At 41.0% G+C, this 14816-nt stretch overlaps 1 pseudogene across 1 annotated transcript; it reads right to left on the bottom strand.

Moving 5' to 3' along the window:
* Nucleotides 1-13449: 13449 nt before the first annotated feature.
* LOC311622474 (large ribosomal subunit protein eL15-like) lies at nucleotides 13450-14116 on the bottom strand (annotated as a pseudogene). The gene has a single exon. The product of its transcript is annotated as a large ribosomal subunit protein eL15-like (transcript).
* Nucleotides 14117-14816: the final 700 nt, after the last annotated feature.

The following is a 14816-nucleotide window of genomic DNA, read 5'->3' as shown; positions in this document are numbered from 1 at the left end:
ATGACTGATATTTCCTCCTCCTCTTCTTCTTCTTCTTCTTCTTCTTCTTCTTCTTCTTCTTCTTCTTCTTCTTCTTCTTCTTCTTCTTCTTCTTCTTCTTCTTCTTCTTCTTCTTCTTCTTAAATCCTTACAGGAGAACGGTTAAAAATATTTTATTGATTTTTTTTACAGAGAGGAAGGAAGAGTTAGAAACATCCATCAGCTGCTTCCTGCACACTCCCTACTGGGTATATACTTGTAACCAAGGTACATGTTCTTCCTTGACCAGAATCGAACTTGGGACCCTTGAGTCTGCAGACCAATGCTCTATCAAATGACCCAAACTGGTTAGGCCACAAGGAAAATTTTTAAATTGATTTTAGAAAGAGGGAATGGGAGAGAGAGAGAGGGAGAAAAACATTGATCAGTTGCTTGAGACTGGGAACCAAACCCACAACCTGGGAATCAAACACACAAACTTTTGATGTACAGGACAATGCTCCAACCAATTGAGCCACACTGGCCAGGGTTGACTCATATCTCTCTAAGATTAGGACACACACCCAGAGAGGACCATGTAAAGACACAGCGAGAGGACAGCATCTTCAAGTCAAAGAGGCTTCCAGAAGAACTCAACACTGTCATTATCTCGATCTTGGACTTCTGGCTTCCAGAACTGTGAGGAAATATACTTCTGTTGCTTAAGCCATCCAATCTGCAGTACTTTGTAATGGCAACCCAGCAAACTTACTTCCAAAAATCTATACCAAAAGGATTCAGGAGGCTTGTGAAAAATGAGAGACCTATGAGAGACTGGAAAAAGAAAGAAAAATACTAAAGGAAGTGTCTATACTTTTAGCTTCTGAGAATAGTCAGGGTACAGGGCTGTCAAAAAGATGGCATTTTCATTTTCATTCTCCAGGAACCATAATCACATTACCAAATGAGCAAACCATACGGATTCTTTTTTTGTGTGTGTGTCCGAAAAGAACAGCTTTTCTATTCTTTAGAATATTGCTTTGTTACCTACACATGGATATAAATAATAAAAAGGCAGCTCCACGTTGACTGTGGATTCTGACATTTCTTTTTATTGCATTTACTCTTGGATCCTCAGGTGAAAATCATGGGACATAGACCAGTGACTCAGGCCTGAATATATGGATTTCTGAAAGCTCTGACGGGTAGATTTACAGTTGTATTTACTTCTTGTGCATATCCCTGAATACACAAACAGAAGATTTTAAAACTGCCCAACAAATATTAATTGATTAGCCAAGGCATAGTGGATTCTGATATCTTTGCCTCTCTTTAATGGCATGATCGAGTTCTGTCTGTCTATTCCTCTTCATGGCTCTTATTGCCTCGTCTTCCCTTTCCCTCCACACTCCTCCCATCTCCTCTTTTCTCCTTCCTTGTCCCTCCCACTCTCTGTCATTACTATTACAGCAATTCATAAATCCCTGTGCTAACTCCATGGAGTTCCGCAGATATTACAATAGATAGCTGCATGAGGAAAGCAATGAGTGCTATTATTCTCGGCATGTTTTCTTTTTAAATATTTATAAGTGAAAGACAACATAACCAAAAACAAAACAAAAAAACAAATGTTTGCTTATGAAGTGTGCCATGTTTCTTGGATGGGATTAATTTTACAGCGACCCAGCGGGGAAAGGAAGAGAGGGAGTTGTTTTTCAATTATTCTAAAGGATTTTGCAATGTTCTTATAAATTTCTCTAAACAAAAGGAATATTTTAATTCTGTTTAATGTTTAATAGTGTTTTGACCAGAATTTGTAGAATTCCAAAGCCTTTAATCCTAAAAGCATATGCTGTGCACTTTATGAAGCTGTGTTGTAGCAATGTTCTATAGGGCTGATTTCTAAACTTAGTACCGGGTGGGAAGAGTGGCATCAGAATGTCTGAAATTATCTTTGTGAGAAGAAAAGGACAGAGGAGAAAAGGCATTTTGAGAGGAGGTGAAAGAGGGTTGGCATTGTGACCTGTAGGAATTCCCCTCCTCATAGAAAACTGGGGATATGGAACCCTGGGCCTGGGGGACAAGCCAAGGCTGCCTCGCTTTTTGAGTCTAGACTGTCCAAGGAGATACACCCAGATGCTGTGAAACTGGCTTTTGTCTGCCTGGATCCATGAAGTACAAACAACTGACCCCAGATAGTGCATTCCTCTTGGAACAGGGTGAGGCCAGTACATATATTTAAGCTTTGGGGAAGTGGGGAAATGAAAAAAGAGGCGAGTAGATAGCAAGGCTCTTATATGAAAAGGAGATTTCCTATTGCTGGCTTGAAGATGGAAAGAGCTAGGTGTCCAGGACCTGAGAATAACTTATAGGAGCCAAGAGTGACCCCAGGCCAGCACCCAGCAGGAAAACGGAGACCTCAGTCCTATAACTGTGAGGAAATGAATTTGGCCAATGGCTCCAGTGAGGTTGGAAGCACTTTGATGCCCAGAACCTTCAGGTGGGAACTCAGGTGGGCTAAAGCTTGAACGTGAAACCTAGAGCAGAGAATCCTTCTGAGAAGCTCTAGGATTTCCAATTATATAACTCATGACTATGGAGATAAGTGGGTGTTTTTAAGCTGCTAAATTTGTGGTAAGTTATTATGTAGCAAAAGAAAATTAATACAGTGACATAATATTGATAATGTTTTCCTTACAATAGCTTGATGTCCATAAATCAGCTTCAGACTGGCTCTGTCTCTCACCAGCTGTCTGAACTTGGCATCCTTCTGAGTCTGTTTCCTCACCTGCATAGACAAAGGAAATAATGACAAACTCCTTAAATTGTTTCTAGGTGAAGTGATTTAATATTAATAAATTTCTACCAGGTGGTAGACACTCATAAGTGGTTTATTCTCTCCTTTCCTTTCTCTATCCACTCATGGTCTAGTCCAGCTGTTTCCAATGTATGGTCTGAGGTCTAACTATCTTTATAATGATACTAAGATGATATTGGCATTTCCACTCTTATTCTTTCATGAGTTATCCAGAAACTGTATACCTTATCATAATAGATGGGATAAAAAAGTATACATAATAACCTCATTGTCCTCTATTAATCAAGACATTAAAGAAACTTGCAAATAAATTTGCAAAAGATTAAAGAGAAATTCCCATATTTCCAACAAGGTATTTTTATTTTGAAAATATAGTCATCCTTAAAAAGAGAAGTATTACTGATGTTAACATGTAAAATGTTTATTATATTTATTTTAAAGTGAATTAATAAAAATTTACATTTTCTTTTCTTTAAAAAAAAACCTTTATTAAAGATGTTCCTCTTTCCCCCCTTTCTCCCTCCACCCAGTTCCTGCCCTACCCCAGGCCTTCACCACCCTATTACCCATAGGTAATGCGTATATGCATATAAGATTTTTGTTTAATCTCTTCCCACCCCACCCCCTACTCTCTGAGAATCATCAATCTGTTCCATTTCCATGCCTCTGATTTTATTCACCAGTTTATTATGTTCATTAACCCATAGTTATGGGGTCTTCTTTTCCCGGCTCTGAGACCCTGGGCTCTTGTGTGGGACTGGGACTCCTTGCTCCTCCAGGCAGCCTCCCCATAGATGATCTCCCCACAATTTAAAAAGCAGCACCTATGCGTGCCAGACAAGCCCATTCCGTGCCTTGGCACCTCCTACCATCCTCAGGGTGCTTTCTTCTTTACTCTGTAATTGTATGACTTCCATTCAGCCAGCTTTACAGTGGTTCTGGATGATGGTTGTTCTGTATTTTAGTTGTAATTTTGATATGGTTGTGGGAGGCAGCAAGTCACAGGTGTTTACCTACACTGCACTCTTGGTTCCTTCCCAATATCTAAATTTTCTTAGTTTTAATTACCAGTATGGTAAATATAAATAACCGAAACCTCCTTTTTTTTAAAAAAATAAAAAATAAAAAATAAAAAGCTCCTCAATAATTTTTAAGAATGCAAAGGGGGTCCTGAGACCAAAATATTGTGCTTTATCAAAGGACCCAATATTTCCTGATGTGTGTTCATCTTCTACAGGGAGATAAAAGGTGCTTGGATAAAGTGGTCCATGCAGAAAGAATTTAGGAAACACTGCAATGTATTCCTATTTACAACACCTCTTACACCACAAATTAAAGGGCTGAGGGATTATGGAAATACAAATACACTTTCAGTTTTCTTATGTCAGCATTTCCCCTATTTATTTTACAATATTTTATTTTATTTTATTTAAAAAAATATATTTTATTGATTTTTTACAGAGAGGAAGGGAGAGAGATAGAGAGCCAGAAACGTTGATGAGAGAGAAACATCGACCAGCTGCCTCCTGCACACCCCCCACTGGGGATGTGCCAGCAACCCAGGTACATGCCCTTGACCGGAATCGAACCCGGGACCCTTCAGTCCGCAGACCGACGCTCTACCACTGAGTCAAACCGGTTTCGGCAGCATTTCCCCTATTTAAACTGCTCTTGACTCTCAGTTTTTAAAATTTAGCCAGAATTACTTTGTCAGCCACTGAGAGCAAGATTGAGATGCAGGCTCAGATCGTGAGAGAGTAATTGTATTTTAAGGGCATCAGAAAAGAAGAAAAGAACATGCATACTAAAGAAGATAATTTTTCTCCCAAGGGAAGTGTCTGTCAGGAGATCAGCAGTCTTCTGTTCCAATTTCAGAGACTTGCTCTAGCAAAGTCGCCTCCACTGCATTTCACCCCTTGCTCCATCTCTTCTCCTCTGTGCTTATTCATTAACTCCTTTGTGCTTACTTACTACCCCTTTGAAATAAATTTTTTTTAAAAGATGTCATTTCTTCTCTCTCTCTTCTCTCTCTCTCTCTCTCTCTCTCTCTCTCTCTCTCTCTCTCTCTCTCTCTCTCTCTCTCTCTCTCTCTCATTGTTTCTAGAAAACATTTTTCTAAGCCATGTATGTGCCCTTAGAAGACAAAGCCTGAGGGAGAATGTTTGTTATTACTCATTCTCTGCTAATTCCTCATGCCCCGGCCTCAGGTCCAGAGCTGTGGGTGATTCTAAGGAGAGAGAGCCCAGGACCACTGCTACCCCTTGTTCAGGGAGCCAGAGCTGCAAGGTGTAGCAGGGGTCTTCAAACTACGGCCCGCGGGCCACATGCGGCCCGCAGAGGAGTCTGATCCTGCCAGCCAGGTTTTTTGGGCAGTGAGCGCAGCCGAGGTGTTACAGTAGGAATTAGTAGTTCATATAGTCCGGCCCTCCAGCTCTCTGAGGGACCGTGATCTGGCCCCCACTTTAAAAAGTTTGAGGACCCCTGGAAGGGAAGGTGTTAAAATTCTTTCCCTTGTGCTATTTCTGTTACAGCTCTATTCTGTGACACGAAAATCTCCCTCTCTATCTTAAAATAGTCTGCAAAGAAAGCAGAAAAGCTGTAAATCATTAGCTGTTGCCCCCTACTGATTGCTAAGGAACCTAAACACAACCGAGGAGGGTGTTGGGAATTTGAGAAAATTCTTCCAGAGAAGAACAGGGGATAGAACTAAAGTAGAAAAACCTTAACCGGTGATTGGGGATCAGGGAACCAAGGGGGCAGATGTGGCTTTTTAAAGGAGAATGACTATTTTGAGACAGTCTCCAAAGGAGTCATGATGCGAACCAAAGAAGACCAGAGTGGAAAGTACTTGAGCTTTAGCCGAGCTGGTCCAGGGTCTTCCTTGTTGTGCATCCCCTGTTCTTCCTTTCTGCCCCCCCCTGAGTCTGACTGATCAAATCATTCCAGCTTAAGATTTTGATAGTCAACTGCAGTTTAAAATAGTGTTGGTCCCTTTGGGTATTTATATTTCATGGCTGGGGAGAGAGGATGAAAGGAACAGACTGGTAGGTCCAAACTCCGACCCCACACTGATTATGTACAATCTTTGGTGTCAATACTTGTGAGGTCAGGGAAGGCTCCACGGGGGGCATCTCAAATTCTGTCTCCTCTGGAAGGACCTACCTGTAAGCGGGGAATAAGCACCGTAGTGTGGGGTTCATTCTCATGGTTTGTTGCTTTTAGTTTTTATTGTTTGACTGAGTCTACATATGCTTCCTGACAGCAAGATTTTATGGAGCCCCGCTAAGTTGTAACACATGCTGTGTATACATACATGTGGCCTTTGGCTGTATCTCAGGGAGGATAGCAGTGTATCCTTTATTACACAGCACCAAACAAAGTATTTGAAAACCAAAAGCATTTGTCAATATGCATAAGATTAGTCATTTCTATTTTCTGCCTAGTTCTTCGGAATTTCATTATATATGCAAAGTGGTCAGAAACGAATATATGTAAAAGACTGAACGTGTAATATTTCAAGAGTGCAGCGGAAACTCGGGGAGGTTGGTTTCATATCCTTTACAGTGAATAGCTGCCTGAGGATTGTTTGTTTCCTTCATATAAGAATATGTTCTTATCTTGACCTTTCTGATGGGAATTTTTGTATCAAATATCAACTGTCTACTAATTCCAAATAGTGTGGTAGTCATAGTTTATCTTCTACACCTTTGCAAAAGATGTAGTACCTCCAAATATCTACAAAATCCAGTTGTTGTTCTTTAAAAACTGTTATTGGCACGAGAACTGGAGTAAGACTCCGTGTGCTTTAATACCAAAAAGAGGGGGGCATTGTACTAAGAGTACATTTTGAAATTTAGAATGGACATAAAACGTGCTTAAATGAGTGTCTTTGTTATTATTATTATTTTTTAATGGAATGACCTATTTTCTAATGGACTTGTTTGGGACTAGTCTCTTGGAAACATGAAGGCTACTCAAATGTGTCATCGTTTGTTCTTTGATCAGTACATACTTTTCTTGGGAAATAGAAACTCCAAGTCTGTTTATCTTTTTGTCCTGGAGAGTTCACTCATCTTTCCGGTATTATCCTGGAGAGTTAGGTTATTGGGTACATTTATTTAATTATGTTTCCTCTCAGAATTGGTTTAAATTCTTAAAAGCCACCCATCCCTTCAGGGGATAAAGAGGGTTGATATTTGTGGGCCTCGTGGATTCATGTGAACTCTCTCATCCAAAAGGAAAGCAGCTTACCTTCCAGTAATGCTGAGCTATCTTGTGTTTCTCCAGTATTTGGTAGATTTTAGTTGTGGTCCCCTCTGTTTTGGATGTCCCCTCCAAGCTATTGAACACTTAGTCCATTCTTCAAACCTTATTTCTGAATCAGTTCTCTGTGAAGCTTTTGCTTTCCATTTTCGTTTCCCCGTTCCTTGCTCCAACTCCTAGGTCAGAGTTTATTGCAGCTTCTTTAGTATCTCCACACCGTGAATATATCTCTATTATTATCTTAACCACACTATATTGTGGCCATAAGGTTAACTCTCCTAATGTCCTTTGGCTTTATAGGAGTAAAGTTGACCTTCCCAATCTCTGCCAGCTCAATTCCAGGGTCTCCACACGAGACTCCTAAATAATGATTTATATGTAATAACAACAGCAAAAATGTATTAAGTACTCACTACCATATTTGATCAATTCTAAGATATACATATTTTTCATCCATATGTAAACATCTCTAACATCAGGATGCACCTTAAAATCAATGAAGTCTTAGATGAAATACAGTGTATTCTAGCCACTGTACCGATTTCTTCATATTACATTTCATCCTTTATAATACAATGAGGTAAGAACTCTTAATATTCAGTTTATGGAGGAGGAAACAGAGACTTGGAGAAATTCATTAACTGGCTCAAGGTCAGATAGCTACTAAGAGGCAGAGTGTGACTAAAATTTAGTTACTAATGTCTCCATCACCCATTATCATAATCACTATCCTGGGAAAGAGTGGTAAGAATGGAAGAAAACTAATATTTTTAGGACCTTTATTATATAGCAGCTACTGTGCTGGGAACAGTTAGGCACATAGCTTTCCAGCTAAAGACTACAGTTTCCAGCTCCTTTGTAACCACACATGGCTGCGTGAATAAGTTTTTGTCAGTAGAATGTGAGCAGCGGTGATGTGAGTTAACAGCTTCTGTGTTAGTTCTTGAAAGGAAGTGGCCTGCTCTCTACTTTCTATATTTCCCCCTTCTAGCGGGTGACTCAGTTTTGACCACATAGCCAGGACAACACTTAGGGGATGCAAAGTAAAAGGATACGAAGAATCTGGGTCATGGGTGGCTTTGTGGACTAGCCATCTATCTCTGAACTGTTTCACGGAAGAGAAATAAAAATCCCATCTTGTTTGAATTATTGCATTTTGGGAATCTTTGTTATAGCTGCTTAACCTAAACTGTCACTAATCACTGTCCTAGATTTCTCTAAGAATTTTATGCTTCGGTTAGCATAAACTTCCTGAGTTCTATTGGCTTTTCTGAATAAATGTTTCTAATGAGAAATTCCCAAATGCTTTAAAGGAAGCTAAAAATTTTAGGTCAAATAACATTCTGACTGAAGCTAAGTTGTTGACTTAAGATTAAAATAATGTACAGTCAAATCAAGAAACATTTGCTCAAACTGAGCCAGGTTCAAGACTGGACTTCCTAATGAAAGAAGATGAGGTTTTAAATGACTCATGTTGTGTATAGTATCACTAATTCTCCTAAGTGTGTTTATACGTAAGTGTCTCAAGCTACTGAAATAAATGAGTGATTCATATTGGCTTCAAAAAGAAAACCTTTGGGGTTTTTCTGTGTCTGCTCAGTATTTTACTTGCCATTATTTAAGAGCCTATTCAGGATGTTTAATGGCAGACACACTGGCAACAATGTCATTTCTGACCTCAGTCAAACATAATAGGAGAGAGCAAATTGTGTTTTCCTCGGGAAAGAAAACCACAGCATACTTTCCTCCTGGACTAATTTGATTTCCTTTTGCTGTAGAAAGTCCAGAGCAAATGACTGCAATTCTACCGTGAGCTTCCACAAGTTGAAACTGAATGTCTGTGATTTTACTCCCCATGATGACTTTTCTGCTCTAGTGCTTGGGTTTCCATCCGAGGGCCCCTGATTACTGAATGTGCCGGGAGATCTTAATGTAACTGAGCACGCTTGGCTTGGCCCTGCGTTGGGGCAATGGCATCCTGCCGGCTCCTGTGATGGATGTGTCTAGAGCTTTACCCCTGAAAACTCCAGTCTCCAAGGAATACTTGATTTTGCCTCTGACGTTTATGAAGGACATCTGTGTAATGTCTGACCAGGGCCTAACGCTCTATATCTCTACATTTATCATGGTACCCCTGTTCAGCGGCAAGGTGGGCAATGAGAAGGGGCTGTTTTCTAGTTGGGAATTGTAACAAGTTTTGACTTTTTCATTGCAACATCTGTGAAGCAGAATGAGATTTGATCAGTGTCTAAAAATCTTTATTTAATTTGCTACCAGAAACGGATCAAATTTCAGATCCCTTTTGCTGGCATTAGAGTCAAGGTAAATCTTAATATTAGGGTGTACAGGAATTCTAAAGAAAAAGCAAAACCGATAGTTTTATAGATTTTTCTTGTGTTATGTTGGGTTTCCTAAAAATGAAGAAAGAATTGTTGTTGTTTTTTTTGGGGGGGGGGGTTGGAGGGGAGAGAAGGAAAGAGAGAGAGAGAGAGAGAGAGAGAGAGAGAGAGAGAGAGAGAGAGAGGGAGAGGGAGAGAGAGAAAAATATTAATTTGTGTTCCACTTATTTAGGCATTCACTGGTTACTTCCTGTATGTTCCCTGACCAGGCATTGAACCTGCAACCTTGACATATCTGAACAATGCTCTAACCAAGTGGTTGGCAAACTCATTAGTCAACAGAGCCAAATATCAACAGTACAATGATTGAAATTTCTTTTGAGAGCCACATTTTTAAAACTTAAACTTCTTCTATTGCCACTTCTTCAAAATAGACTTGCCCAGGCCGTGGTATTTTGTGGGAGAGCCACACTCAAGGGGCCAAAGAGCTGCATGTGGCTCGCAAGCCACAGTTTGCTGACCACGGCTCTAACCAACTGAGCCACCAGCCAGGGCTTATAGGGTCCCTTTTTGAAATAAAACAAAAACATGGCTTCCACACAACATTCGTGATACGACACACCTGCTTCTGTGTCTGGCTGCTAATTTTTCATTTTTTCTCATTCTGTATAAATAGAATCTTCTAATTTTAGCATTCCATTCCTGAAATGAGTTCCCAGGCCATTTCAGACTGCAGAATTTCAAACAACATGGGTCATGTGTGTGAAGCTTTTTTGGTGAAGAGCTTTAGTGTAACAACACAGTGAGTGAATGCTCAATAAATAGGCTTTGATCACGGTACCTCTTAGATTTTTAGAAAGAACCCCCTCTACACACTATTTCTTTCAATTGAATAGCTTCAGGTTGTAACTTGCTATTAAATAAACTATCCAACTGTCCAAATCTTTCCCGAAATGAGGTAGGATTTACTCACTAAATAAGATCAAGAGATCTACTTATCAATGCAACAAGTATTTGTACTTTCCATGGCTCTATCATAGAGCCCTGGGCGAGGCTTCTGCCATCATTTGTGAGGTCACATTCGCTCTAACAATTCAAATTTTACCAACTGGTGAGAGCCTTCACCTCCTGAAAACTCCCTACCAAGTCTATTTTTAGGGTATTTTGGGGGGTATCTCCTCTGTACTCCTAAATAGTCCTCTGCTCAGTGGTGTCCCTTATCTGAGAAAATCTCTGAGAGTGGTTAGTGCCACCTGTTCCTACACCCCGAGAGTTCCCAAAGCTGTAAGCTTGGGGACCAAGGACAGTTGTATGACCCTGACTCAGAAACAAGCTGTGCCCTGCACAGAATGCATTTTGTCGGCAGGCACCCAAAGAGGGTCTTAGCCAGTGTCTCCTAAGTTCCTTTGGGAAAACAGTTTTTGTTGGTTTTCTTCTTTCCATTTTGGCCTGTAGCACCTCGCCTTAGAGCTCAAACATGAGTCCATGGGTCCTGAGCAGGATAGTCAACATATTCCCCTGCAATCCCAGGTGTCTTCCATGGTGTGCTTTGAAAAGCCTTACACCCTGCAGCCACCCTACACCCCTGGGCAGATCAATTTGTATAACAGACACCTGTGGGCTGCCACTACCTCAGCAGACATGCTCAGACATGTCTGAATCCCAGCAGAGGCTGAAACCAAAGTCACTGTACATGCTTAGCAAAAATGCACACAAAATACTGTGAAACATAGTCTTTTAATGGAAAACGCCTCATACTAATTTGGTTCATGCATGCATACTTCATTTCTAATCCAAATAAATTCCTAGGCCCCATATGGTCCGATCTTGGCACAGTACTACATTAAGGAAACAATCTAGCAACCAGAAGTAATTAAAAAGTAATTCCCACATTTATTTGGGCTTTTTCTTTCTTTTCTTCTTCTTTTTTTTTTAATATATTTTATTGATTTTGTACAGAGAGGAAGGGAGAGAGATAGAGAGCTAGAAACGTCGATGAGAGAGAAACATCGACCAGCTGCCTCTTGCACACCCCCTACTGGGGATGTGCCCGCAACCAACGTACATGCCCTTGACCAGAATCGAACCTGGGACCTTTCAGTCCGCAGACCGACGCTCTACCACTGAGCCAAACCGGTTTCGGCAAGTTGTGCTTTTTTTAAAGTGGGTAATTTCCTAAGACAGAAACCCAAGAGGCATCCCATTCCTCTATCCTCTACAAATACTTTGAATCCTCATGGCTTATTGATTCTTTCTCCTTATTGATTCTTTTTTCCATTTCTTCCTGTCCATCCAAATTACCATTGCTTATTGTTAGCATACCATTGACTTTGGAAGTATAGAACCACTTCTTATTTATCTTATTTGTCTATGCTCTGATTCTCTTTGAAAATATTTACCTTGCAGCTTGCTTTCTTTCTTTCTTTCTTTCTTTCTTTCTTTCGACTCCTTTACACTCTCAAAAACTTTTGCTTATGTGAGTGATAGAAAGTTTTTACCATATTATAAATTAACACTAAGAAATTAAAAAATTAAATTAAAAATAGGAAGATAAAAAACTGTTACGTGTTAACATAAATAAAATATTTTTAGAAAAATATAATTTACAAAATAAAATAAATTATAGTGAAAAGAGTGGCATTTTTTTAACTTTTATTTTTTTCAAGTCTTTGTAATGTTGGGTTTAATAGAGGACAGAAGGATTCATAGATCTGTTTTTACATTCAGTCTGTTGCAACACCACATTTTGTGTAACCTCTGTAAGCCTCCACTAAAAACTCATAAAAAGTAATGGTGAAATGTTATTATGAAAATATTTTTGACCTTGCAAACCTTCTTAAAAGGTCTTGGGGACCCCAGGGCTTCTTGGGTTATGCTTTGAGAACTGCTGGTATAGATTTTTCTAAAGTACAAATCTGATTTGGTTTCCTCCTTGTTTAAAAATCTTCCAGAAGTTCTCTTTTGCCTACAGGATAAAGTAAATGCGGGCATGGGAAGACATTAAGGTGACTCCTAGATTTTAGGCTTAGGTAATTAGATAAACAAAATAGAAAATAAGAAAGGAGAGAAAGGGGAAGCATATTTTTCCCAGCCATGAAAGTGATGAATTCAGGTTTTTTTCGGTCATGGATTGTGAGGTGAGTATCAGTGAGTGAATGGATGTTGACCAGCCCATATATGACAATAGGACTTGGACCTGGAGGTCCAAGAAGCCAAACCACACCTCTCTGTGGCAATTGGCCCAGAATTGTCAGGACTTGGTCAGTGGCTGCCAATTTCTTTTCTCTCCCCCCTCCCGCCCCCCACTACTTCCAAATTAGGACCAATCAAAGAAAGTCACCTATGTTCTCCAGACCAATAATATCCTATGCCCTGCTTCTAGATACCCCACCTCCAGATTTCCCGGGGCTCATAATCTCAGATCAGAATTTATCTGAACCATCTCCTGTTGTTTTCACTCTAAAGCTTCCCCATTTCTCTGTCTGCCATTGAGTCTTTGCCAAACACAAAAGATGATGACTGACTCCCTTGATATAGCAAACTACATACACAGTTTCTGTTTGTTCTCATTTGGGTGACCTTCATTTATTTCTACACCAGTGCGTGAAAGTGTCATGGGAGGCTGAGTTAGGGCAGATATGGCTGAGCAAACACCATCCTGACCAATGGGGCCAGTCCAGGAACCTTGGGAAGCTGCTTAATCTCAGTTACTTTACATATTTCAGGAGAGTTGGTGGTGAAGACCTCTAGTGCAAGTCAGTTGTCATGGTTCCCAATCATTTTCAGAGTTGAGTAAATCATTGAAAGCATTGCTTTTATTACCCTGCTATCCAATGTTTCATCCCCTGGGAGCTCTGCCTTTTGGTTTGGTGTTATACTCTGTTGATTTGTCGATTAATGAGTTTTTTCTTTCTTCTCTGTCGCATTGCCACTGCCCTCCTCCATGTGTGCATGATCTCAGAGCAGCAATCAGCGGCGACCCCTTTGAGCCTCTTTTCACTTTATTTTATTTATTTATTTATTATTATTATTATTTTTTGTCCTAAATTGTTTATCAGGAAAGGAATTTTACAAACATTACTTATATTAGCGGTAATGGTGGAGCTGGAGAGTACTGCGCCTTCTCCAAGCTGCGCGGCGAGAACCGCCAATAGTGTGGTGGAACTTGTGGCCCTTCCCAATGCCACCGCTCTTGAGGCCTGCAGATGTCAGCCCTCGCATCTCCCTGTGCTTGTGGACTGGTTTGGTGATCCATTGGGTGTCAGGATTTCTTCTGATAGCTTTGTGGAATGGATCAATGAGGATAACCTCAAAGAATTTGTAGGTGGAATCTTCGCCAACCCAGTAAGAATCCAGGACTCTCAGAGCCCCAAAGTGGCGTCCAGCTCTCTCTTGGGCAGCAGACTGAAGACTTCAAGCAAACTTCAGCTGGTTAACACCATGATGGACGCGGGCTTGCCATAGGTTGCACCCTTAGGAACGGGGCGCTTACGGCCACGACGGCATACACGAATCCAATATATGACATAACCTTGCTTGGCCTTGTAGCCCAGCCTGCGCGCTTTGTCGGGCCGGGTGGGGCGGGGGGCCCTGTGCAGCACGGAGAGCTGGCGGTACTGCCAGCAGCGCACCCTAAGAAGGAAGCGCATCACATCCGACTGCTTCTTCTTCCATAGCTCCTGGATGTACTTGTAAGCGCCCATCTTGGCTTACCTTGATGGCTGCGGCCAGACGGAAAGCCAGCCTCTTTTCACTTTAAATTAGGGGTGTCGAACTCAATCAGAGAGGGGGCCAAAATCTAAAATCCAGCCTAAATCGCGGGCCGAATGGTTTACTGAACAGTCATAAACTGACAATGTCATAAACTGACAGCGGAGTGCAGTGATGACAGCGCGGTGCGGGCCACATTGCAAGGCCTGGCGGGCTGGATTTGGCCCGCGGGCCTTGTGTTTGACACATGTGCTTTAAATGATCGTGCATGCTGTTTATGTTAATCTTCCCCTAACTTCCATAGTGTTAGTAATTTCCGAAAGCGTTTGCTGTATTTGTAGACTTCGGTTGACATTTGTGCCCTCCATCCTACGGCTCCCGTCAGTGACCAGCAGCTTCTGTCCTGCTGTTCTCCTACATGTCCCAGGCTCCTGCCCACGCTGCGTTTATGACACCACCTGCCTTTGGTCACTCTGCTGCTTTATCTTAGTTTTACTTTTTCCATGTGTCCTTGCTTAACTCATTTTTTGACTCTCACTTTGTCCTTCAGGAGTCTAACCCTCTGTACTAGATCCTTCTATTGTGAACTTGATCATGCTGCAAACTACGTTTCCCTGGGAGGTCCCAGGTTAAAGTTGGCCATAACGGAAGCTGCAGGAGGTTTGGGAGGCGTAAGTGAAAGCATCAGCCATTACACTTGGAAAGTTGCTTATTGGTTAGATGCCAAG

The sequence above is a fragment of the Pipistrellus hanaki genome (genome assembly GCF_964339955.1).
Source record: "Pipistrellus hanaki genome assembly, chromosome: 5".
In the NCBI taxonomy this organism is placed as follows: domain Eukaryota; kingdom Metazoa; phylum Chordata; class Mammalia; order Chiroptera; family Vespertilionidae; genus Pipistrellus; species Pipistrellus hanaki.
This window is presented reverse-complemented; position numbering and strand designations above follow the sequence as displayed.